Source organism: Ixodes scapularis, unplaced genomic scaffold, assembly GCF_016920785.2.
Source record: "Ixodes scapularis isolate PalLabHiFi unplaced genomic scaffold, ASM1692078v2 PGA_scaffold8__174_contigs__length_109621045, whole genome shotgun sequence".
NCBI classification, from domain to species: domain Eukaryota; kingdom Metazoa; phylum Arthropoda; class Arachnida; order Ixodida; family Ixodidae; genus Ixodes; species Ixodes scapularis.
The window spans coordinates 7,266,031-7,291,375 of NW_024609883.1; the positions used below are offsets into that span (position 1 = coordinate 7,266,031).

Below are 25,345 nucleotides of genomic sequence, written 5' to 3' on the forward strand. Positions count from 1 at the left end.
CGTCGACAGCCGGTTCGTGGGGTAACATAGCGTCCAGCATTGTCGTTACCTTGCGCCCATGCACCAGTTGAAAGGGTGTCACTTCGGTGGTTTCTTGTACGGCCGTGTTGTAGGCAAAGGTGACATACGGCAACACCTCGTCCCATGTCTTGTGCTCCACGTCGACGTACATGGAAATCATGTCGGCGATGGTCTTGTTGAGTCTTTCCGTCAGCCCGTTGGCCTGAGGGTGGTACGCCGTGGTGCGACGATGGCTGGTGTGGCTCAGATGAAGGACTTCTTGTGTCAGCTGGGCCATGAACGAGGATCCACGGTCTGAGATCAGGACTTCGGGAGCGCCGTGCCGGAGGACAATGGATTCAACGAAAAACTTGGCAACTTCCACAGCAGTTCCGAAAGGAAGGGCTTTCGTTTCGGCGTACCGCGTGAGATAATCTGTGGCGACGATGATCCAGCGATTTCCTGACGTCGACGGCGGAAAAGGGCCAAGTAGATCCATTAAGATCTGCTGGAAAGGTGCCGTTGGCGGAGGAATTGACTGCAAGAGTCCGGCCGGCCTCGTTGGAGGTTTCTTTCGTCGCTGGCATTCATGGCATGATCGTGTGTATAGGTGGACGGTTTTGGGGAGCTTGGGCCAGTAATACTTTTCACGAATACGGGCCAGTGTCCGGCCGTAACCAAGGTGTCCCGACGTCGGGTCGTCGTGGCAGGCTTGGAAGATCTCCTCTCGAAGGTCGGTCGGGATTACCAGCAGCCACGTGGAGTTGTTGCCGAAGTTCTCTTTGTAGAGAACTCCTTGTCTAATGGCGAAGGTTGGCAGGGCTCGTGAAAAAACGCATGGTATGGCACTCCCACGCCCTTCCAGGTGCTCTATAAGTGCACGCAGCTCAGGATCATCTCGTTGACGTCGGGCCATGTCGTCGCTGTTCACTGCGCCCAGGAAACACTCGTCGTCATCGTCGTCGCTGCTGTCGGAGGGTGTTTCGACGGGAGCTCTGGACAGGCAGTCGGCGTCGCTGTGCTTGCGGCCCGACTTGTAGACTACGGTCATGTTGAACTCTTGTAGTCGGAGACTCCATCGCGCAAGGCGTCCTGACGGGTCCTTGATGTTCGCAAGCCAGCAGAGCGAATGGTGGTCCGTGACTACGCGGAACAGGCTTCCGTATAAGTACGGACGAAACTTCGTGATCGCCCAGACGACCGCAAGGCATTCTTTTTCAGTCGTGGAGTAATTTCGCTCCGCCTTGGACAATGTCCGACTTGCGTAGGCGATGACTCGCTCGGTGCCCTCTGGTACTTGAACCAGTACCGTGCCAAGTCCTGCGTTACTTGCGTCCGTGTGAATCTCGGTTTCCGCATCCTGGTCGAAATGTCCAAGAACAGGAGCCGCCTGCAGTCGTCGCTTCAGCTCGTCAAATGCCTGCTGCTGCTCCTCGGCCCATTCGAACTTCTTGGCGTCCTTCGTGAGGCTTGTGAGCGGTGCGGAAATCCTTGCGAAGTCTCGAACGAAGCGCCGATAGTAGGCACATAGCCCAAGGAACCTTCGCACGGCCTTCTTGTCCGTGGGCGCTGGAAATGCTGCGACGGCGCGAGTCTTCTCTGGGTCGGGGCGAACGCCTTCGTTACTGACCACGTGACCTAGGAACTTCAGCTCGTCATAGGCGAACCGACACTTTGACGGCTTCAGGGTGAGTCCGGCGGTTCGTATGGCTTGGAGAACAGCTTGTAGTCGTCGCAGGTGCTCGTCGAAGTCGCGGGAAAACACTACGACGTCGTCGAGGTAGACGAGACAGCTCTGCCACTTCAGTCCTGCCAGTACGGTGTCCATGACACGCTGGAAAGTTACTGGCGCCGTGCACAGTCCGAAGGGCATCACCTTGAACTCGTACAGACCATCCGGCGTGACGAAAGCTGTCTTCTCTCGGTCCCGTTCGTCGACTTCGATCTGCCAGTAGCCGCTCTTCAGGTCAATCGATGAAAAGTATCGGGAGTGGCGCAGCCGGTCTAACGTGTCGTCGATGCGGGGGAGTGGATAGACGTCTTTCTTCGTCACCGCGTTCAGTTGCCGGTAGTCCACGCAGAACCTAAGTGTTCCGTCCTTCTTCTTAACCAGTACGACTGGAGAGGCCCAGGGACTGGTTGAAGGTTGGATTATGTCGTCGTTCAGCATCTCTTGAACTTGCTCCTGGATCACTTCCCCTTCTTTAGCGGAGACTCTGTACGGTGACCGATGCACAGGCCGCGCGTCGTCCTCGTTAACGATGCGGTGCTTTGCAACGGTGGTTTGGCGCACCTTTGACGACGTGGCAAAGCAGTCGTGGTATTCGGTGAGGAGGTCACTGAGCTGTCGTCGTTTCAGGCCCAGAAGCTTAGGGTCAATGTCGAGCTGCGCTGGCGACGTACTGTCTTGCTGAGGTGGCGAGGATTCGTCAGTAATGGCTGCGATAGCGGCGGAGTTTCGGAGTTCCTCGACCTGGCCCACGGCTGTACCTTTAGTGAGGTGTTGCGCTTCATTTCGGAAGTTCGTCACGAGGACCACAGTGCGGCCATCCTGAAGTTCAGCAACTCCTCTTGCGACGCCTATTCCTCTTCCAAGAAGCAACTGGAGGCTTCCTTCGAGCAGAACTTCGCCGCAGAAAGCTTCGGTGATCCCGACGGGTACGAAAACACTCGACCGCGGTGGTAAGTTCACGTGGCTTGCGAGGACTCGGACCGCAGACGACGTTGCTATGGGTTCCTCCGGTGGTGAAACAGGTTTTCGTAGCGTTAACCGGTTTGCTCCGAGGTCGATGACGGCGCCATACTCGCTGAGGAAGTCCATTCCGAGGATAACGTCCCTGGAACAGTCTTGCAGAACGACGAACTTCACAGGGCACGTCTCACCGTGGATCTCGAAACGAGCAGTGCATCGCCCGACTGGTGTGATCAGGTGCCCACCGGCGGTTCGTATTTGAGGGCCTTCCCACGGCGTTGTCATTTTTCGCAGGCGGCGAGAGCGCCTCCCACTCAAGACTGAGTAGTCTGCTCCGGTGTCCACGAGTGCCGATGCGTCGTGGCCGTCGATAATGATGTGTAGGTTGTTGGACACCGATGCAGGGACGTCGTTGTGATGCGTAGCGTCGAGAGAGTGGGAGCGCTCCGGCGTTCTTGGAGGCTCTTTACGTCGGTCGTCTTCGGCAACTCCACCTCCAGGGGTTGCCGCGCCTAGTTTCCCCGGCGTGGAGCGAGGGGCGACAGGCTTTCACGTCGGGGTCGGTGCATCGGCGAGGCTGGACGTCGTGGCGACGGTGACCGGAACTCTCGGCGGGACGCTGGCTCAGGGGACTGAGGTCGTCGCAGGTACTCGTCGATTTCCCGAGGGCGTTCACCATAACGTGGCCGCGGGTCGTTCGGGTGGAACCCGCGCAACCCGAGTCGTCGGTACGGGCATCGGCGGTAAGTGTGGTCTGCTTCCCGGCAGTGGAAGCACAGGGGGCGTCGATCGGGCGTCCTCCACACGTCTGTTTTTCTGGGTTCTGGCTGTTCCGGACGGACGTACGGGACCCGCTCTTCTTGTCGTCGGAGGTAGTGTGGCGTTGGGGCGTCTCGTCGAGGTGGCGGCGTGTATTGGTGAGCAGCCGGTGGTGGTCGTCGCGCTACTGAAGCGTAGGTTACCACCGGTTCTTCTGGTTCAGCGATGTCGACAGGAGACTCCGGTTGAAAGGCACGCTGCACTTCTTTAACGAGCTCGGTGAGTGAGTGCGCAGCTGGTCATTCTGCTGCCGGCACCAACTTCCTAGGCTCTTCGCGGACAATGTCTCTGATTATCTCACGGATCGCAGTGGGGTCAGAGTTGCCGGAACTGATGCTGCATGTAGATGGTGAAATCACGGTGACGCCATTATACCGCTGGTAATGGCTCGCCCTTGCGAGGAGCGCCCTTTCAAGGTTGGTTGCCTCCGAGATGAAGCTTTCCACCGTCGAAGGAGGGTTACGAACAAGGCCGCCGAAAATGTCATCCCTGACACCTCGCATGAGTACCCGCAGCTTCTTTTCATCTGTGGCCTGCGGGTCGGCGCGGGCGAACAGGCGGAGGACGTCTTCAGTGAAAGATGTCACGCTTTCCTTGGGTCCCTGGTTTCTCCCTCGAAGCAGGTCTTCGGCGCGCTCACGTCGGTGTTGACTGACAAATGTTTTCTTCAATTCGTTCTTACAAACTTCCCACGTGGTCAAGGCGACTTCGTGATTTTCAAACCACTGCCTTGCCGTTCCATCCAGTGAGAAGTAGATGTTCTGGAGGCGCTGCTCATCAGTCCATCCGTTGTGGCGGGCCACTCGGTCGTACTGCAGGAGCCAGTCTTCTACGTCTTCGTAGAGTTCACCGTGGAAGGGGGCAGCCGTCCGCGGTGGGACGGGCATGTAGATGACGGTAGAAGCGGCGGGGGCTTGCGACTGGTTGGCCATCGTCGGCCTCGTTGGCTGCCTGGTCCGGGGTGGCAGAAGTCCGTGTTCCGGGGGTAGACCTTGGGTGCGGCGACTGGATCGGGTCTCGATCTGGTCTTCGCTCGGTCCTCGGGAGGCTGGGTCCGGACTTGCACTGCGGGAACTCGGAGGGGAGCGCTGCACGGGCATGCGGGTACCCCGCACCTCCACCAAAATGTCACGGGTGGTGACCAATAAACAAGAAATAAACAGGAATAAATAAACGTTTAATGTGGCGAACTTGTGCCAAAAATAAAAGGGTACAAAAGATAATAAGAGAGCGTCGCGGGCGTCGAAGTCGGCGTAACAGCAGAGTCAAACGCTTGGGCGAAACTGACTGTGGCTCGCCACGCGGAGCCCCTTATGTACATGAGTGGTCTTCTGGAATAATCGGCGTAGAAACTTCGACGCGTAGAACATTCGGGCCTGGAACAAGCAACATGATTCTCGAATTCTCCAGAACACTAAATTGCAGGAATAAACAAAAGACACCTCACTCCCAGGATTCGAACCCTAGCTTTTCGCGTGGGAGGCAAGCGCGATAATCGTTAGGCCACGCGCGCGCTGCCAGCTGCGCGCGCGGCAATATGATCAGTGCTCATAAAAGTGATTGCTTGCAGTATTGGCTACAAATAAGAGAGCTTATCCCGCAGCGCGAACCCGATCTGTTGGGAAGCGAGCAAGCGCCACTGTTAAACTCGCCAACAGGTCCAGCTTAGCAGTCAAGAGCCCCCTTTTATGCTTTCCACTACATCTCAAAAAGGTTACTTGAAATATGAGAGTTGCGAGATAATAATGATACAGCGTAAAGTAAGCGAGCGTTCCCCTTTGCTTTTTAGCGTAATTGTCTTTATCATTCACGCGCGAAACAAAGTTGTACCGTCGCCTAGCTCTTCTGTACTTTGCATCAGCCTTCAATCGGGTGCAAAAAACCTACTTGAGCGAGAAAAAAAAAAAAAAAACAAGCGCAAAACAGTGTATCTAAGTGATGTCGACTGGACGTCGCCGTTGCTCCGCGCGAGCGAAGCTACGATGCAAAGCCAACACCAAGCTCCCGGAAAATCATAAAATAATAAATGCTCGCTGGTGTTACATACAAATATGAGCCTTTCAGGCCATTGTGGAATGTGTCATATATTAGGAAAAAGTTTGGGAGCCCTGTAAAAGCGCAGAACACTAAGGCGCGGGTGCTCTTTTTAGGAGCATGAATAGCACAGAAATGCGCTACGGCTATTCAAACGTTGGCAATAATACCCTTAACTTGAAAAGAAAAACAATACGATCAGAATCTTTACATCGGTTGTTTTTAATTTTATTTCCTCGTTGAATACGTAGCGAAACAGGGCAGTCGTGCGGTCGCTGCGCGCCGCTTGCACACGCCGCAAACGGCCACAGCGCTCTGCCAGTCGCCTCAAAGATGGCGTCGGAAGGAAGGTTGGCGCCACGTCCGACAGATGGCGGGCGAATCTGAATAAGGCCTGTAGACCTTAAAGCGAGAGAAAACTAGGTATTTTCTTATTAACCGATGGCAAAGGGGTTTTATAGCCTCACTTTCTTTGCAGTGCGGAGTGAATATAGATTTCACATTCAAATATTCTAAGCTTAAATGGTAAAACAAAATGGCTAGGTGGCGCAAGGTACCGCCCGATCCAAAGGGCTCAGCAGAATTCATCCATCCATCCATCCGGTCTATCCCGCCTGTCGTTGAGGAGAGGATCATGTGACATCTCGTACCACGTGATGACCATGTTCTTGGCGGCCCCAGGCCCATTTTTCCGGACGGAGACGAAGTTGCGGTTTCGATTTCCGCTCGTGTTTAAAATTATATTAAAAATATATATCCCATACTTCGCGAAGCAAACGACGTAGTGCCTTTTACTAAGGCTTTTCAATGTGAAATCACTCATTATCACGAAATCTTCGGAATTGAGCTGAGTTGCCCTTTAAAGATGATTCTTTTAAAAAGGTCTAACAAATTTTGGTTTTATAAATGGAATCCTTAATAAACGATCTTGCACCCAAAGACACCTCTATCCTCTGGCCAAGGAGCTGAAGATAACAAACATAAAGAAAAAAAAATAGAAACAAATAATCGATTCAATTATAAAAAACGATGACTACTGAAAAATTTACACCCCTTTATTCCGCATTTAGCGATAATTTATTAGACAAACGACAACCAAAAAAAGACCATGAGGTGCAGAACGTAAGGGCGCAAGTGAGCTGGTGTATATTAAACATTTTAGCGAAAAACTCGAGACTGAGGTATTAACAGACGACGACAAGGAAGAGAAGGCGAACGTCTCAAACACAGCTAAACCTTTATTGAGGAAAGGACCCTTTATATGGGGTTGAAAAAAGGAGAAAGGAAAGGGAACCCTTCTTCACATCACCTCTCTTCACATCACATCTATATGAAGGGTTCTTTCCTCAAGAGAGGTGATGTGAAGAAGGGTTCCTTTTCCTTTCTCCTTTTTTCAACCCTATATAAAGGGTCCTTTCCTCAATAAAAGTTTAGCTGTGTTTGAGACGTTCTCCTTCTCTTCCTTGTCGTCGTCTGTCATTACCTCAGTCTCGGGTTTTTCACTAAAATGACCATAAGGTGTATAAAGTGTACCTGCGGTCAGTGGATTAATCCATGCTACAAGGTCTTTTATGAACGGAATTCAAAAGGGCATCGAAATTTCTAAGTTACAGCAGAGGCCCTCCAAGGCAATGTGTATGACTTATACTATGAAAATATTGATAAATCGTTAGGCATTAATGGTTAAGGATTCATCAAGTCGAGCCCATTAAAGACGAGGCCATGCGAAGGGTTTTCGAAAGTGTAAGAGTAAAGAAAAAATTGGTTTTAACCTTTCTCCTAATCTTGAAATAGTGAAATAAGAAGAGACCGAGCGCATCAACGCTCTTGACCGAACGTTGATGCGCTCGGTCAAGAAACCGAAATCTAGAAACGCGTCCGAATAAGCGTTTTTAGGGAACGCTGCAATACACTGTCCCTGCGTTATATCCTTCTAAAACAAGTTGATTTAGTGGCTTTCAATGTTGCTTGGCAAGTTTGTAATCATATGTCTATTTGTTTCACGATTTTCATAATAATAATAATAAAAACATGATTAGTATTGTTGTTTTGTTAACTTTTTGCACGTTATAATCCCATTAAACTTTGTTATGGCTCCGGACCCAGAAGGCACTAAAGTAGCAATTTGGGCCAGTTGGCTCATGATCACCTAAAGACGCGCAAAAAATACAAGGACGAGGAAGTGAAGAGAAAAGAGTTTTTATTTGGGTTTTCACGCAAAAAACCAGTAGCGATCTTGTCTGTTTACTTCCACGTCCTTGTATTTTTTGTGCTAGAAGGCACAAATAAATAAAAAAAAATATTTTTTCACAACCATTTGATTTGCTACCATATGGAATAAACTGGTTCGAAATGTGCAGAAGAGGTATCAGACACAGGGGCCAAACTGACATGTACAGAGTGCGATATTTCGTGCCATTTAAGTTGCTCTGGGGTTTCGGGTGAAACTTATAAGTCAAAGGGCAACGCTTTGCCCAAAGCATGGCAATGTAAAATGTGTGAAACAGTGACACGAAGCACTCAGGTTGCTGAAGAAGATAAAAAAAAAACACATAATGTATGCGCTATATTTGCATCCATCAGGGCTAAACTGAGAATCTACTGAGCCAAAAAGAAAGAGTGGATCGAATCGAGAAATCCGTGCAAGCGATGTCGGTTAACTATGACGTGGTACTTAGGACGTCGAAAAAAAACAACGAAATAAGATCAAATATATAAAGAGAAGACTGGAAGGTTTGGCGAAAAACTGACGCTGATGCTGAAATAAAAAGGATAGAGCGAGAAGTAAACGACCTCGAACAGAAGAGCAGAAAGCAAAATCTTGAGATTCACGGTACTCCTATGAGTGTCAACGAAGATCTGCTGGTGTAGGTGAATAAAGCTGCCAAAACACTCGAAGTGCCGAAAGTGATAACAAAGGAGGCTGCCAACATTCATAGGCTAGCATCTAGACCTGATAAGACCCCGGGCATCATTGTCCGCTTTGTTCACCATCAGACTGCTGAAGAAAGCGAAACGTGATATCTACATCCAGGAAAATCTAACAAAGCAAGACAGAGCGCTTCTTTGGGAAGCAAAAGAGTGGGCTAACGAAACAAACTGCAAAAACGTTTGATTTAGAAACGTAACTCTCCTCGTACGCAGGAAGAACGAAAACCAGTGCATGTAATTAAGTCTTTGGATGATCTCGAAAAACTGGTGTAATTTTTTTCTTGTGTGTTAACTCTTGAAATATGTTTTTTTTTATGCTTGAGATTACTTGTAGATTGCTTGGCAAAAAACATTGTGTAGCAGACGACCAATGGTTTCTGCCGTCAAATGTAAACTCGTTCCTAGGAAACGAGTAGAGAAGGTCCTTGAGATGTCTTCTCCTTAAAGTTCCATCAACACGAAATAAATCGGATGAAATCCACTTGCTTTTTGATCAGGTTGGCTTTAGTTTTGATGCAATTAGGTTATCTTAGACTTGGTTTTCCAAGCTTAGTAATATTCTGAAACTGACATCGTTCAATACTTACTTTACAAAACGCGCTGCTAGTTGGGGAGAACGCCTGGCCCTAATGCTTAAAGAGACCATTTCAGGTGAAATTCTCACTGATTATAGCTGCGTTCACAAAGATTACGAATTCGTTTCTTTATTGATCGGTCAGAGCATTATCGCTGTTTGCTATTGTCCGCCGGGCCCAAAACATTCCATCTTCCTTAACTTACTTATAGTTTTTTCTTGATTTTGCCAATGATAATAAATGCAACGTAATATTGAGAGGTTACTTCAACATAAAGATGTTACTCGAACAGTCAAGTGAAAGAGAGAGGAACAGTTAATTAAAGCTTCCGGATCCATGAACGTAATCTCTTCGGCTGCAAGGATCACTGCCGAGTCATCGACTTTTCTTGACTCATTTATTACGAATTTCGACAAGTCGCAAACTAGATCCGACGTGATAGCAACTGGCATCAGTGCTATATTCATGAATTTTCTTTTATATAAAAAAAGAATAATAAAAAACTAATGAAACTGTCACTGCTGCCAACGTATCAGAATATAACGCCGGACAGTCTAAACGATTTTGCACAGAAACTATCAATTTTGATTGTAGCGATGTTCATCTCGAGACAGATGCAGAAAGAGCGTATATGATGTTCTTAAGCATATTTACGAAGCTCTGTGTAAGTTGTTTTCCATAAAAAACTATAACTTTGTCCAGAAAAGCTTGTGAACCATGGATTAAAAAAAAATTACTAGCGAAAATACGCACAAAAACGCGTTACATAAAAACTAAAAAAGAAAGATATTGTATTGGCAAACTTAATACAATCAAACTTATTGAAACCAATCAAACAAAGAACTCCGTAATGCGAGAATAATATCATTTGTGACTTCTTTCTAGCAAGTGGAAATAGAGCCGATATTATACGGGAAAAGTTTAATTCCATGTTGAAATGTATGGACGCTCCAAAGCATTTGGAAAATATACCCTACACTGGTCTTGATAATTATGGACCGATTTCAATTTCGCCAGTATTTTCTAAAGTTATAGAAAAAATGCTGCTCCTTCGAATGTCAATATTTGCAGATAGTCATAACTTAATCACCCCATCTCAGTTCGGTTTCCGGAAACAACGATCTACTGAACTCGCTGTTCTCTCTCAAAAAGAACAGATTCCTAAAGACTTGAAAATATGAAACCCATTCTTGGCCTCTTCATTTACTTCACAAAGGTCTTTGATATGACCCTCTAATTAAACACAAATCTCGAAATATATGGTTATTGGGTTCAAGTTTTGCATCTTATTCATTCGTACTTCTCTTTTCGTCAGCAGTATGTCGACATCGCTGGTCAATTATATGATGTAAAGCCAATTACATCAGGAAGCATTTCTGGTTCTTTTTTTATTTAATCTTTATATAAATAATATTTTAAATATAAGCAATTCAACGAAATGTACTATCTACGCAGACGACAAGAGCATGCTGTCTAATGGAGATAGGCCCTGAGAACTCAATGAAAACGCGAACGTCACTATATGAAAGCTAAATACACGAAGTAGGTATATTGGGCTAAAATTAATGTGAATAAGTCCAAGGCTGTTTTTTTTGTCCGAAGGGTAAAATTGTAAACATAGAGGAGAATATTATGTTCAATTCTTTTAAAATAGAGCGTGTACCTGCTTTTAAAACTGTCTCTTTCTTACCGAACATGTTATGGGATGCTCATGTAAATTGTGTTATATCAAAACTGTTCTGCATTGTTGGCCTTGCGTATCGTCAGAAAGATGTTTTGCCTTTTAGAATATGGTTGCTATTATATAACTTGCCATTTTACTCGCAAAATGATTACGGCCATTTAATTTTGGAACAACCAATCATACAAATCTACAAAATATAAGTTTAATAAGAAAAATACACTACTAAGCCTTTCCAATGTTTCACCGAAATTCACTACGGAAATATTATATAGCCAGCTAGATGTAGTAAACTTTTTAAGCTTACAACGATATCGCCTGCGTGTTAAATGTAAAGCTGAAACGAGTCTGAATGTACGACATCTTGTGACCTGAGCTGGCTTGAAAGGAAAAGTATATGCGCATTTAATGAGAGTCACAGAAAATGGGAAGTCCCATTTTTAAAACAAATTACGGCCTTCAAACCACGGCGTTTACCCTCCCAACCAACCTCAACCATTTTTGTGCGCAACACATAAAGCTTTAAATTATGTCTGCAGGTAACCTAGGGAACATAGTAATTCTTAGCCAAACCGATCAAATTTGGGTGGCATGTTCATATGTTCCTTTTTCGTTGTATCAATAATACGGCTACTTGAACTTTTCGGTTTTGAACATTTTGTGGATCTATAATTATGATTTTTCTCGGACGTTTTCCTCAGCTGTTACACTTTTGGGGGCTTGGGACCGGTGAAGCTGTTTTAACAGCTTTTGTGCAAAGCCCCTACCAACACTGCACCCCATTGTGGGAAATAAAGCTATTATTTTACGAGTGCGAGCAGGATATATTACATGCGGCCTTCATCATTTTCTTTCTGAATTGCTTCATTTTTACGCAGTTTTGTATAGACGAAAGTTTAACAAATTATACATCAAATTGGAATCACTCAGAGTTGTGGAAATAAAAAAGTGACGAAATACATAACTCGTTACTTCCAAATGAAAGAAACGCGTAGCCGACCTACTTTGCTTCGATATAAAAGGAAAACGTTACCCTTTACAGTTAACGAAAAAAAAAAAACGCACGGTACATTTGCTTCGCTTTTTATCAACGAATTGAAATGTTTTACTGTTGTGACATTCCAAGTATAAATACACACAAAAACTCAACATAAATACCTCATAATATTTACGGTTCTTTCTGAATCTTTACGAAAAGAAACAAGAAAAACGCCAAAACCATTTTACCTGGCGCCATAAAATACAAAAACAATCGAACTGTAATTTTTCCTTAAAGTTTATGGAAGAAGATGCAACGGTTAACGTGACTACACCTTACCCATTACTCAAGATGTGTAACGTAAGCGCGTTATCTGTTATGTTTTGAAAATGTGACGAGTAGGTTACTACAGACTAAAAAGTAACGGGTTACCGGTGATAGACAGTGTTGGCGGTAAAGTGTTACAGCCAACACTGGCTTTATGTTTCTTTTTAATAGTGACGAATATTATCTTATGAGTCGTATAGGCTGCTGACCGATTCCGTAGGTTGAATGTAACAACGTCTGCCATGTTTGTCTCGCGTGTCTATAAGGCCAAAGAACAACGACACATGCAAGGCCCGATTAAGAACGCCGTTCCAAGTTTATCTCAGTAATACGTTCGTGAATAAGCGAGAACAGAAGAGAAAGAATAATTCGGATGAGCGTCAGTGTCTCTGAATGCTCAGATCTTGTAAATGCGGAAAGCTACTAAGCTGATGTCGGTGTGCTTCTTCAAGTTGTACGTCATCCGAAGGAGGGCGCACAACCACCAGCAGTCCACCTCAGTCGCTTAATCTTACCAAAAAAAACCCACCACAAAAACCATGACTGCCAAATTTCGAGCCGAAAGTTACGCGCTTGTGAATGATAAAAGTAAGTCCATGAACAAAGAGGCTTTGAAAATGACAAGATTTTGAAAACCCTCGAGCGAGTGCGAACAAATGCTAGACATCGGATGCGGGACGGGAGACTTCACGAGGAACGTGCTGCTTCCATGGAGCAAGCCATGCCGCGAAATGGTAGCTGTCGACGCATTGCCAGGCATGATTCAATACGCAAAAGCGAATCATCCGCACCCAGAAATAACCTACGAGGTCCTTGATGCAGGTTCAAGAGACATCTCAAAATTTCTGCAAAAACACGGCAAGTTCGATCGGGTTTACTCATTCTACTGCTTTCACTGGATCAAAGATCAAGATGTGGCTTTCGCAAACGTCAGCAAGTTGTTGAAAGACGACGAAGAGTGCCTTTTTTTGTTCCTTTCTCAGTTTGTTTTTTACGACGTCTGGCAAGAGATGGCATCAAAGGAGCGTTGGAGGGACATCATTGGGGTGAGTGTTTGTCTACACGTTTCAACCTTTTAAACATAGATTTTAGTTTTGCCGAATGCGATAAACTATTATGCCTAGGTTAATTTTATCTTCCTTCCTAAGAATAAAATATTAGTGCATTACTCTGATCAGACCGAGGTTACGAAGTTGAGTAGAGAAATCTGTGTTTTTTGTATTATTTGTGTATTTGTGTCGGACTTAAAGACGTGTCTTCTTCGAAAAGCTCGCCAAAAGGTGTAAATTTAAATGATTCAATGGCGTTCTGCATTTCATACTTATGTTTTTCGTAAATGTAGAGCTTATATTTACTTTGATCTAATCGTCCTTCAGGATCCTCTGCAAAAATCATTCCGAAATCTTGGAATCGTGATTCAAACCGAGTTTAAAGGATGTGGAAACTTCTGTGAAAGAAATGGTCGCAGACGCTGCAATGGACACCATAAGTTGCACTGTGTACCCCGCGACTCCATGCGTCTTCAAGAACGCCCAAGGAGTACTAGGTAAGATTTGGTAAAAAATAACGTAGTGCGTCAGGTTAAAATGTCACTACAGCTTATCTGTGTATGGAGTTCTGTTTATTATTTGTATGAGGAAAATTAAACAAAAACGAAATATTTTGTTTGTGGTCATTCATTTAGTGTTTGAGTTATTTGTTTTACGTTTTTGTGTGTTTTTGCTTTTGACTAAGTGTTTACGACTAACTTTGTTATTGTATTTTATTCATTTTACAGTTAAAAAAACCTACAAGGTTTTTTTTTTACATGGTGGGGATAAACAGCTTGAAAAACGGGGACGGCGATAAAAACACACACGACAATACAAAGTTGTTTCCGTCGTGTGTGTTTTTATCGCTGTCCACGTTTTTTAACTTTTTATCCCCATGATGTACACCTACAAAAGAACATAAGCCATTACATCAATTATTTAAGAAAAAAACAAAGCAATGTATAAATAATACCTACAAACTTCGCGAGCGAGCTTAAATGCGAGAATTTCTCGTTCTATTCTATTCGCAATAAAATTACATTTTTTTCAATATTCCAGAAAGGTATTAGGGCTTCCAAGAGACGTATTGAGAAGAATTTTTATCTCAAATAAATTATGTACAAACAAAGCGCTGCATGTTTCGACAAAAAAACAAATGGCCTCCGTGGAGCTTCATCCTTTTAGTTAGAGCTTCCACACTAAGTTTGAAACGTTTCCCATTATATTTTTTCCTGCTTGTATCATTTCCGTAGGTGATAACGAACAAAAAGTATCCTCTATACTTATTTACCATTGCTCAGGGAACACCAGACGTGTCTGGAGCCACGATTTGGCCAAGCTCATTTAATATCGGAGATGTTCCAATTCTTTATCAGTTGAAGCATTCGAAAGTAGCAGTTTGTCTAGGCAAATATATCGTTTTTTGGGCCATTCAGGGCCATGAAAGGGAAAGAGAGCCTAAAGAAGGGGACACAAGAGCGACAAAAAAGGGGTCGCGCGGCATTGCGTGCCAGTATCCATGGCAACCGGTTCTGGCGTCCTTACGTCACTTCCGCGCGGCGCTGCGTCGCTCGGATCTGGTCGATACAGATAAAGCCGCGTGGTGTGCCTGTGGCCCGCCAGGCGGCATGCGGCGAGTGCCCCGCGGCTCCCACTTTCCCCGCTCATGTGTTCCATGCTTAAGAATAACCAAACTTGATATTCTTTGTTTAAGGGCTAGGAATATAGGCCCTAAATTGCCAAACAAATGCCAGGGTTAGGCTCCACTTCCTTCTTGTTCGAAGTTCACCTAGAAATTTCGGTAATAAATTCCCGAAGGAGTGCAAGAATTATGCTTCACTGCTGGTGGTTTGATTGATACCTGGCATTTTTGGTTCACGTCTGGAGCTTCGGCAAGTATTTGGCGAGCCAGAAAAAAAGCAAGGGAAAAACTGATGAAACGTACTTTGTCACTAACTAACGCTCTGAAGAGAAACGTTATTAGGCTCAAGTTAGGCACCTAGAATTGATCCACTCGGGCAAAGTTTGCCGGTCCTGTGACGTGCTGACTGGGTTGTTATTGAAGTGTACGCAGTTGAAAGGAATACCATCGTTCGAGGCTATTATAAACATTTCGTAAGGTTTGAAGTTCAGATAAATTATTTCAGATTTTACTAAGAATGTTTTATGAAGCGTTTCACTATCTAAATCAGTCCGTATAGGCCCTTTAATTATCATTATTATTATTATTGTTACGCTTCTGGGCTGGTCATGAGAAAAACACCGGCTCTAATGAACTACAAATTAGCGTAAAATCCCGAGAGATGTTCCAGCTCTGAAAGGTTACTCACCCCTATATTTGGATTGATTTGCTCTTTTCTTTTGAACACCGAAAGATAGTCCACTCCTAGTAATCGTAGTGTTCGGATCAATGATGACATTGGAGTAAATGCATCTAGTTAGATATGGCGGGATGTAAGCGAACAGTGCTGACTGGGAAGTACAGTCATCGTCGCTTTATTGCCCCTCGCTGCGATAACATGTTCACAGAAACACATGATCTAGATATAGCATTTAAACTTCTCCTGATTGCACGACGAAAGTTAGCCCAGGTGGCCTATCTCTGGGAATATTATCGTGAAACATTATACAGTTCTCAAAATCGGTTTACGAGTTTTTGGGCTAAACAAAAGTTGGGTTATTAAAACAATGTACGCTTTCGACATAAAAGAGTAGACCGCATAGTAAGGTAATAGTTTTTCCCTAATTAAATATATAAAATTAGACATATATATCAAACGATTAATATTTAAATAGCATACCCCGTTTACAATGCCAGGATTTTACAGAAAAGCAAGTAACGCGTGAAGACTGCGCTATGTTTTAGTCACGGTCTGGTATCTACAGTGATAATAATGAATAGGTTTACATGTTGTCAAGGTCATTTTTTTCAGATTGGCGATATTTTGGCGTAGTTACTTTTCTTTTTTTTTTTTTTTTTTACAGATTCGGGGTTTTTGGGTATGCATTTCTGAAGCTGAAAAAAAAAAGGTTTTTATTTGGGCATATGCTGAGAAAAACGTAATAGACAAACTAAGATCCCTCGACCTTGAGGGAACATGCGCAAGACACGACATCTTGGAAAACCTTTAGGTGATGATAAGAAAATGTGACAAAACGTGTGATTTCTGTAGAAAAAGGCAGCCTCACCGAATGTTGAGGTTTTGTTCCAGGACAACCCAAAATAAAGCTGTATATATATACTATATATATATATATGTATATACAGGGATGGACAGTATTTCAAATACAAGTATTTTAAATACGTATTTCAAATACTTTGTGTATTTTGCATTTGTATTTAATTACAAATTGGGTATTGTATTTGACGTGTGTATTTAAATACTAAAATGTGGGTATTTCAAATACAATTGTAATTAAATACAATTTTGCGGGCGAAAATACATCCCTCAAATTTATTGTCACTGTCCAGAGCAGGAAGAAAACTACGTTCTGCACCGAATGCAGTGTCTCTCAATCAAGCACAAGCGTTTAGTGACTTTGTGGTTAGGGTGCCAGTCCAGGGCAAGAATAGTGACGAAATCAACGTTTACAGGCAGACTGGCTAAATAAGTGCCTGTGACAACTTGTGATGCTTCCCAGCCTTATTTCTATTGATATTTTTGCCTGGAACATTCTAAATGCGCGGGTCGTCCAGATTTTCGTAACTGGTGCGAGTTGCAACAATAAAGATTCTCTAGCTAGTGCTGCGCGTCTTGGCCGTCTCGGTTCTTTGTTGGGCTATACCAAATGTAATCGACAAAAAAAGCTGCTTGAAGCTCTGTACTTTTTTCACCTATTACGTCCAAGCTGATTACATTTTTTTTGTGATTATATTTCTAATACGTTACTAGAGCCTCGCACACTAACTCCCGAGTGTGCGATGCAAAATTAAAATGAGATACCCCGAAACACGTTACAGGTGCCCTGAAGTCGCTGACGCAAATTTTGAGGAATGTATTTGGAAAAGTATTTGGAGGAGACCAAATACATTTGGTTGTATTTATATCTTGTACTTAAATGCTTTTTCGGAAATGCAATTAGATTTGAAATTAAATACATTTTTCATGAAGTATTTTGTATTTGTATTTCGAAACATATTTGCATGTATTTTGCCCATTCCTGTATATATATATATATATATATATTAATTCCCGTGAGCGTGGGTTCTTCTTTGTCAAGGAGAGGTTCGATTCGAGGTTTATAACTTTGGTTTTTCCAGTTTGATTAAATTTAGTTGAGGGCTGCTTTTTATTTTTATCTTTGAATACAAAAAATTAAACCCGACTTATAAATTAAAGTTCGAAAATGTAGCTCCAACCGATATTTGAAAGGAAACGCCGGATTTCCTTTCAAATATTGGTTGGAGCTACAGTTTCGGACTTAAACTCTTACCCAACGAGGCAGATTTCTGCCGAATATGTTTACTTTCAGCCCACTTATAAATAACTTGTAGTATCACAGCAACCACCCATTTGTAACATCTTCTTTACCTTAGTTGTGGAATTGATGCAGGCTTTTGTAGGTATATGTAGCGACTACTTCTTAGTAGTCATTTTTAAAACAAGATAACCATCGGAGGCCAACACTGTGCCGATTGATGGCATTTTGGATTACCCTACTACTCTTTACGGTTACCGCCATCCTATTGCCTAAAGGGGAACTTACAGCAAAGGATATATGGTGCCCTCGATTATCATCATCACAACTCTCCTTGAGTTTTCAAGATTGTGACATATTAGTAACATTAATTGTTGCTTACTGAAATTTAGCCTGAACGTATATTCTCGGTACGGTCATGCCCATGCGTTCATTGCTTGCGTGGTTGTTTTGTAAACTCACGTCTGTGGGATAGAATTTTGAAGTTTGACAACCAGGGATGTTTTTAAGACACACTGCACTCGCCTCTGTAGACATGGTGCTTCCAATCGTCACCACGAAGGACACTGCTTCGGAGGAGGAGAAGAAAAACATGCGCAAGGAACTGGCGACCAGTCTGATCAACGCCTGCACAAAGACACCCGACAGCTGCTTTTTCCCTATGGACATTGTCATTCTTCACGCTCACAACAAATCCAAAGTATGACGTTCAAGTTGAAACTCCGAGCGTGTCAGCATCCATCTAGCAGCGTCGTTAAATGACATATACACCGATTCTCCATGAACCTCAAAGACAACCCTTCGGCATAAGCGTTTTCGTCATTTGTACAGAGCACTGATGTAGCAGAAAATCAAACTAGTTTTTATGGTTACCTCTGACTGTTCATTTTGGTTTTGTCGTTTTGTTTTTTGTCGTAGAAATAAAACGCCCCGCGGTGGTGGGATCCAGGGAACCCTTGAAACTGCTGTACTGTCTCGATCCGAAGTGCGGAAACCCGGGGCGTATTTTTGGAAAATTAGTTACAAGAGTGAGACAGACAAAGTGTCGAAGTTCCGCGAGTTCGATATGAAATAAGAGCGTTTCACCAATGAACTTCCAAAAATGTAGATTTGAGGTCTATTTATATTTGAATCTTAATGAAAACACTGCAAACGCATCTGGTCTCCCAGCCAATTTGGCTAGTTTTAAATTTATTAACAAATGAATATGTTTATATGATCATAATAATGTGGGGTTTCATAAAACCTATACTTGTGTTGTATAAACAACAGTGAACAAATAACAGTAATCTCTTCGAACGGTTTCCAAACATCGTTAAAGTTAAATTTGTGAAAGCAGAGGACGAAGCTGTAAAGTATGTGTGTTATTTGAGCAATTGTTTACTCAATACTCATTGATTTGTTGACGCTTGCACCTATGATTTATCAGAGGTCTTCATAATTCAAGAGCGTTTTCAAAAACAACTTTTGACCTGAGAATTGTATGACTGAAAATTTTCCGAAAGTACAAAGAGGAAGACGAGAATTTGACAAATTGTGCTATTGCTCTCTAAAAGTTTGTCAAAAACTTGTGACTCCAGCGAGTTTCAGGACACTTCCCTCTGAGACCTGTTCGTAGCCGATGTTAGAGACTTCGAGATTAGATTCAGTGACCGACTCTTGTGGTGGATGGTCATCTTAAGCTTGAAGACATGAACATTGTGTCAAGGGCAAAGGAACTGGTTATACAGAAGAGCATAAAGCTACATCGGCCGAGCGGCGCAGTGGCCAGGTGCGTGTTTAGGCCGCGGTCAAGGTGAATCAAGTGGAGCTGCAAGGTCAAGAAACCACTCTTTTCTGAATATGTTTCTTCTCCTCGTGAGTTGTTCAAGTGTCTTTTTAGTAAAACAGGACGATTCCGTTTTGAAAGAGTAAGACACGGCAAAGCATATTCAGCGGGCCGATTAAATCTGAGGCCGTGCGTCTGCCTAATGATGGCACGTGGGGGGAGTCCGTGGTGCTTTGTGCTGTAGTCCCGCTAATGCCACCTGTTGCGACGAGGCTACACTTATATGGTCACTAGGTGGAATTAGACATTGCTATGCCTTTCAGGCTAAGATACAGTGAATAAGAAAGCAATGTATAGTATGGGTGAGAAACGAATGAAACAATGTAAACGGTACCTATCCTTGCGTTCAACCGGAATTCTTTAATATTTTAAAAATAAATGTTCTGTGTAATTTTTGTAGAAAACATCAGCAATATTTTTCTAATTTTGTTTTGTAGTAGTAGCATGGTTTTAACGTTTGTTTTCTTGTAGTAGCCCACACAAGGTGACACTAGCTTAAATGAGATTGAAATAATGCACAATAAATTTTAAGTTCAATATTGAGCGGTAAAACATTGCGGCCACGTGAAACAATACCGAGGACCCGAGAGAGTTTAGCTATCAGATAATGTAAAAGACGATCCCATGTCGTATGCACTGAACAAGATACGCCTAAAGTTTTACGCTGGTTGACTAGTTCGATTGATGAAGTAGCTACATTGAGAGTGTAGTTTATCGAAATGGGTTTTATTTATTATCTGAATAAGAGTGCTTTATACTTCATTGTATTTACCTTAAGGCCGCTAGTATCAGACCGCGGTGCAAATTTTGAAAGAGTAGAATTGGCTTGGCACAACAGTGTAGCAGCATCGGCCGCAGAAAAAAACATACTCATATCGTCCGCATATATACCGAACTGCACTTGGTTATTAATGTTTCCCAGGTCACTGATGAAGACATTGAATAGAAATGATCCAAGTATGCCTCCCTGCGGTACACAACAAAGAACATCTTGAAAAAAAACGAGAAAAAGCCGTCAATAGCTACACATTGTATTCTATTTGTTAGATACGAGTGAAGTAAAACAAGTGATGGACCCCGAACGCCAATCGACAAAGTTTCAGAAGTATGACTGCGCGATTTAGGACATCAAACGCCTCGCTGAAATCAATAGACACACCTAAAGCAATCAATCGTTTTTATATTCTGTAATAGCTTTTTTTTAATAACAAGGCGGCTTCATAAGATTTTCCTTGGCGAAAGCCGAACTGATAATCTGTTGATATAGAATGTTTACAAAAAAAGGTGATCAAGGTGCGTAAGGATAATCTTTTCGAGTACCTTAGAGAAGACAGGTAACCCAGATATTGGCCTATAGTTATTCATAACATGCCTATCGCCTCCTCTATGTTTAACAATAACATTAGCCAACTTCATGTTTGCGGGAAACTTATCAGATGATAATGATAAGTTGTATATGTGTGCAAAGTGTTGAGCAATTATATCCATTACAAATTTAACTGGCTTTATTTGTAATTAATCAATGTCAATACGTTTGCTGTTTTTGAGTCCTAGAAAGATGTTGAACACCTCTACTTCGTCGGTTCGATTGAGAAAAAACGCATCATCAATATGTTCTACGAAAGAGAGGACATTGACATTATTGATATTGTCCTGTGCATTGAGTTGTGCATAGGAATAGTTACCATTAAAATGTTCCGCCAAACGTGCACCTGACATGTTACGACGGTATATAGTTATTTCGCCAATAGAGTGGGAAACATTAGTACGATTTAAAACTTTATTCATAATTTTCCCCACAACGTCAAGGCGTTGCGTCTAAACATAACGCCGTGACAATTGAGATTTCAGATGATTGAGATTTCAGAACTCAATCCTGAAATCTCAACTTCTAATTGAACTATTATACATCATCATGCAGCGACCACCTGCCTAAAGTAAGGATTCCACAGTGTAACATTAGTGCATTCTCTAAATCGTTCGTACCTCATACTTTTATTAAGTGGAATACCCTTACCAAACCCTTAACCACAATTCGTAATCCTGCTGATTTTAAAAGTGTTGTAACCGGACTTCCATCCAGTCTGTACTTTGTTCAGACACAGTCGACGCTACAAGTTATGGGGATCAATCAACCAGCTTCGAAAGCTAAAATCACTGGGCCTTTTCTGTTTGTGATCGGTTCCACGGTGATAGAACACGTGACTAACACCATGATGGTGCACTCTTCACGCCGTCTGATTGGTCCCATCAGCTTGTAGCATGAGCTGTGCATTAACTTAGGGTGAAACCGAGAATGTGACCGGTTTCACGATTGCAATGATAATAATTAAAAAGTACTATTAATATTCTAGTTTAGTTAACATTTTGTGGGTTATAATCCCACCCCTCTGTTATGCTTCTGGGCCCAGGGGGCGAAATAAATAAATTAATATTTATTCACAATCATTTGAATTGCTACCATATGGAACATACTTGTTTCAAAAGTTCAGAAGAGGTATCAGACACTGCGGCCAGACTGACATGTAGAGAGTGCGATATTTCCTGCCATTTAAGTTGCTCTGGGGTAGCGGGTGAAACTTATAAGTCAAAGGGCAACGCTTTGCCCAAAGCATGGCAATGTAAAACGTGTGAAACAGTGACACAAGGCGCTCAAAGTGACAAAGAAGATAAGGAACCTTGTGTAATCCGCCATATTGGTATACATCAATGCTAAACTAGAGAATCTACTGAGGCAACAAGAAACTGTGCATGGAATCGAGAAATCTGTGCAGGCGATGTCGGTTAACTGTGACGTGGTACTAAAGCAGGTCGGGTAACAAGGAAAAGAACTGAATCAAATAAAAAGAAGACTATAAGGTTTGCAAAAAATACCGACGCTGATGCTGAAATAAAAAAGGCTAAAGCAAGAAGTAAACGACCTCGACCGGAGGAACGGAAAGCAAAATGTTGAGATTCACGGTATTCCTATGAGTGTCAACGAAGATCTGCTGAAGACAGAGCGCTTCTTTGGGAAGTAAAGGGGTAGGCTAAAGAAGCAAACTACAAATATCTTTGGTTCAGAAACGTAACTGTCCTCCTACGCAGGAAGAACGGAAACCAGTGCAAGTAATTAATTCTTTGGATGATGTCGAATAATTGGTGTAATTTTTTCGCCCTGTGTTAACTTTTCAAACTTGATTTTTTTTTAATTATTGAATATACTTGCACATTATCTTGACACAAACATTGCGTGGCAGACGACCAATAGTTTCTGCCGTCACATGCAAACTTCTTCCTAGGAAAGGAGTGAAGCCGTTCTCTCAAAAAATGGTTTAACGTTAAAGTTCGATCAGCACAAAATAGATCCGGTGAAATCCTCTTGCTGTTTGAACAGTTTGGATTTAGTTTTGATGTATTTAGATTATCTGAGACTTGGCTTTCCGAGCCGAGTGATATTTTACAACTATTACCGTACAATACTTACGTCCTACACCGTAGTGCTCGTCGGGGAGGTGGGCCTGGCCTTTTGCTTAAAGAGACCATTTCGGGTAAAATTCTCACTGATTATAACTGCGTTTATAAAGATTACGAGTTTTTCCAATTTTTCCAATGATATTAAGTGCAGAGTAATCTTGGGAGGTGACTTCAACATAAATATATGTTACCTGAATCGTCAAGTGAAAGAGAGATGAATCAGTTAATTAATGCACGCGGATGCATGAACGTAATCTCTTTGGCTTCAAGGATCACTGCCGAGTCATCGACTTGACTTGCTTATTACAAAATTTGAAGTGTCGCAAACTAGATCCGGTGTGATAATAGCTGATGGGACCAATCCCATCAGGACGCACGTCCCATGAGCTGGGGGTCACGTGATCGCGAAGGTCACGTGACCTTTGGGTTACATGACCTCGGGGGTCACGTGACCTTTGGGGGGTCACGTGACCTTGGGGTGACCTTGGTTACGCCGCTGGCGACGGCGACGCCGCTCAAGCCGGGAACGGGCGCCTAAGAGCTGCGCTCTAAAAAGTCTGAATGTACGACATCTTGTTAGCTTAGCTGGCTTAAAAGGAAAAGTATATGCATATCTAACGAAAGTCACAAAAATTAGGAAGTTCCATTTTTAGAACTAATTGCGGCCTTCAAACCGCGGCGTTTACCCTCCCAACCACCCTCAACCATTTCTGTGCGCAACACATAGAGCTTGAAATTATGTCTGCAGGTAACCTAAGGAACATACTAATTCATAGCCAAATTTCCCAAATTTAAGTGACATGTTTATATGTTTATTTTTCGTTGTATCAATACTGTTGCTACTGTCTCTTTTCAGTTTTGAACATATTGTTAATGTATAATATGATTTTCTTTGTGAACGTTTTTCGCTGCCGTTGCACTTCTGGGGGCTCGGGACCGGCGAAGCTGTTTTAAAAAGGCCCTGCAAGCACTTTTTTACTAATTTTTAATTTGCACCAAACCTGAGCGCACTGAACGTAGTGTAGCGGCAGCTATCAGCAGCGATCCAGCGCTTCAACGGCGCCAAGCTCACGGGACAGGCACGAGCTAAGGACACGAGGTGCCTGGACCACGAGCTGCACGGAATCTGGGATTCGGCGAAGGGCCCCTCGATGAGCTAGTCAGAAGGACAGTGTAAAATATTGTAAATAAATATGTAGAGTGTGATTTGCCGAGCCTCTACTCCTACATACTGGTGACCTTGGACCGAGCCGCCCCCGACCACGCCCAGCTACGCTGCCCTGGAGCCCTGGTTCTTTGAGTGAGTCCAGCTTCGTGCCCCCGTCATGAGCCTCGGAGACGATGGCACCTCTCCCGAAGCCCCGACCACACTGGGGGCGACGACTCTCAACATCAAGTTCCCAGAGTTCTGGTCGTCCGACTCCGACGAGTCGGACGACCAGAACCAGGGTGAGTGGACCAGGGTGAGTGGGAGTTTTGCACAAATATGTTTTTCGCCTTCAAACAATTTTTTCTTCACCTGACCATATAGTTTTTGCACACATTTTCGCAATAATTAAACAATTTTATTAATAAATATGTATCTACATTCTACAGAGTCATTGGTTTTGCAGGTGATTTTGTTGCAACATTTCAAGGTCGTGGGAAGATTGGACTTATGAAGATTATTGATACACCAGGGCGGGAAGGGAATAGCACCGCACTCTAAGAAAAAAGATGGCCTCAAAGGAAATGGTCCTCTGATCCGATCAAAGCGTATGGCGAAAGGTCCCTGACGTTGGACATCGGACTCCGCCGGACATTCCGTTGGATTTTTATCATCGCGGATGTTCGGCAGGCGATCATAGGAGCAGACTTTCTGCGGCGATTCGCACTGACCGTGGACCTGAGGAGAAATCAACTTCTTGACACCGAGACGCAATTGAGTGTCCAAGTAATTGTGTCGAAGTCCCCCCCTCTTAAACTTGCTCTTCCACGAACAGAAACGAATTCTCCATGGCAAACCATCGCCGACGAATTTCCTGCCGTGTTTCGCCCACCTGCTCCCGATCAAGCCATCCGACACTCCGTCACCCATCACATCGTGACGAAAGGGGCCCCGGTTTTCGCCAGACCACGTCGACTCGCCCCCGACCGCCTCAAGATAGCCAAGAACGAATTCCAACACATGCATGAACTTGGTTTCATCAGGCCATCTTCGAGTCCCTGGTCTTCGGCACTTCAGATGGCCCCGAAGAAAACCGGGGACTGGCGCCCCTGTGGCGACTACCGGTCATTAAACAAGTGTACTCTGCCCGACCGTTACCCCATCCCTCATATTCAGGACTTCGGTGGCATCCTGCAGGGCGCGAAGGTTTTCAGCAAGGTGGACCTCGTGAAGGCATTCTACCAGATTCCTATAGAACCGGCAGACATCCCCAAGACGGCTGTCATCACGCCGTTTGGATTGTACGAATTCTTGCGAATGCCCTTTGGACTGCGCAACGCTGCGCAAACTTTTCAACGATTCGTCGACACAGTCCTCCGAGGGTTGTCATTCACCTTCGCGTATATCGACGATATACTTGTATTCA

General features: G+C 43.8%; 1 pseudogene; it reads left to right on the forward strand.

The window, feature by feature from the left end:
- The first annotated feature begins 12,562 nt into the window (after positions 1–12,562).
- LOC115309858 lies at positions 12,563–18,265 on the forward strand (annotated as a pseudogene).
- The last annotated feature ends 7,080 nt before the right edge of the window (positions 18,266–25,345 follow it).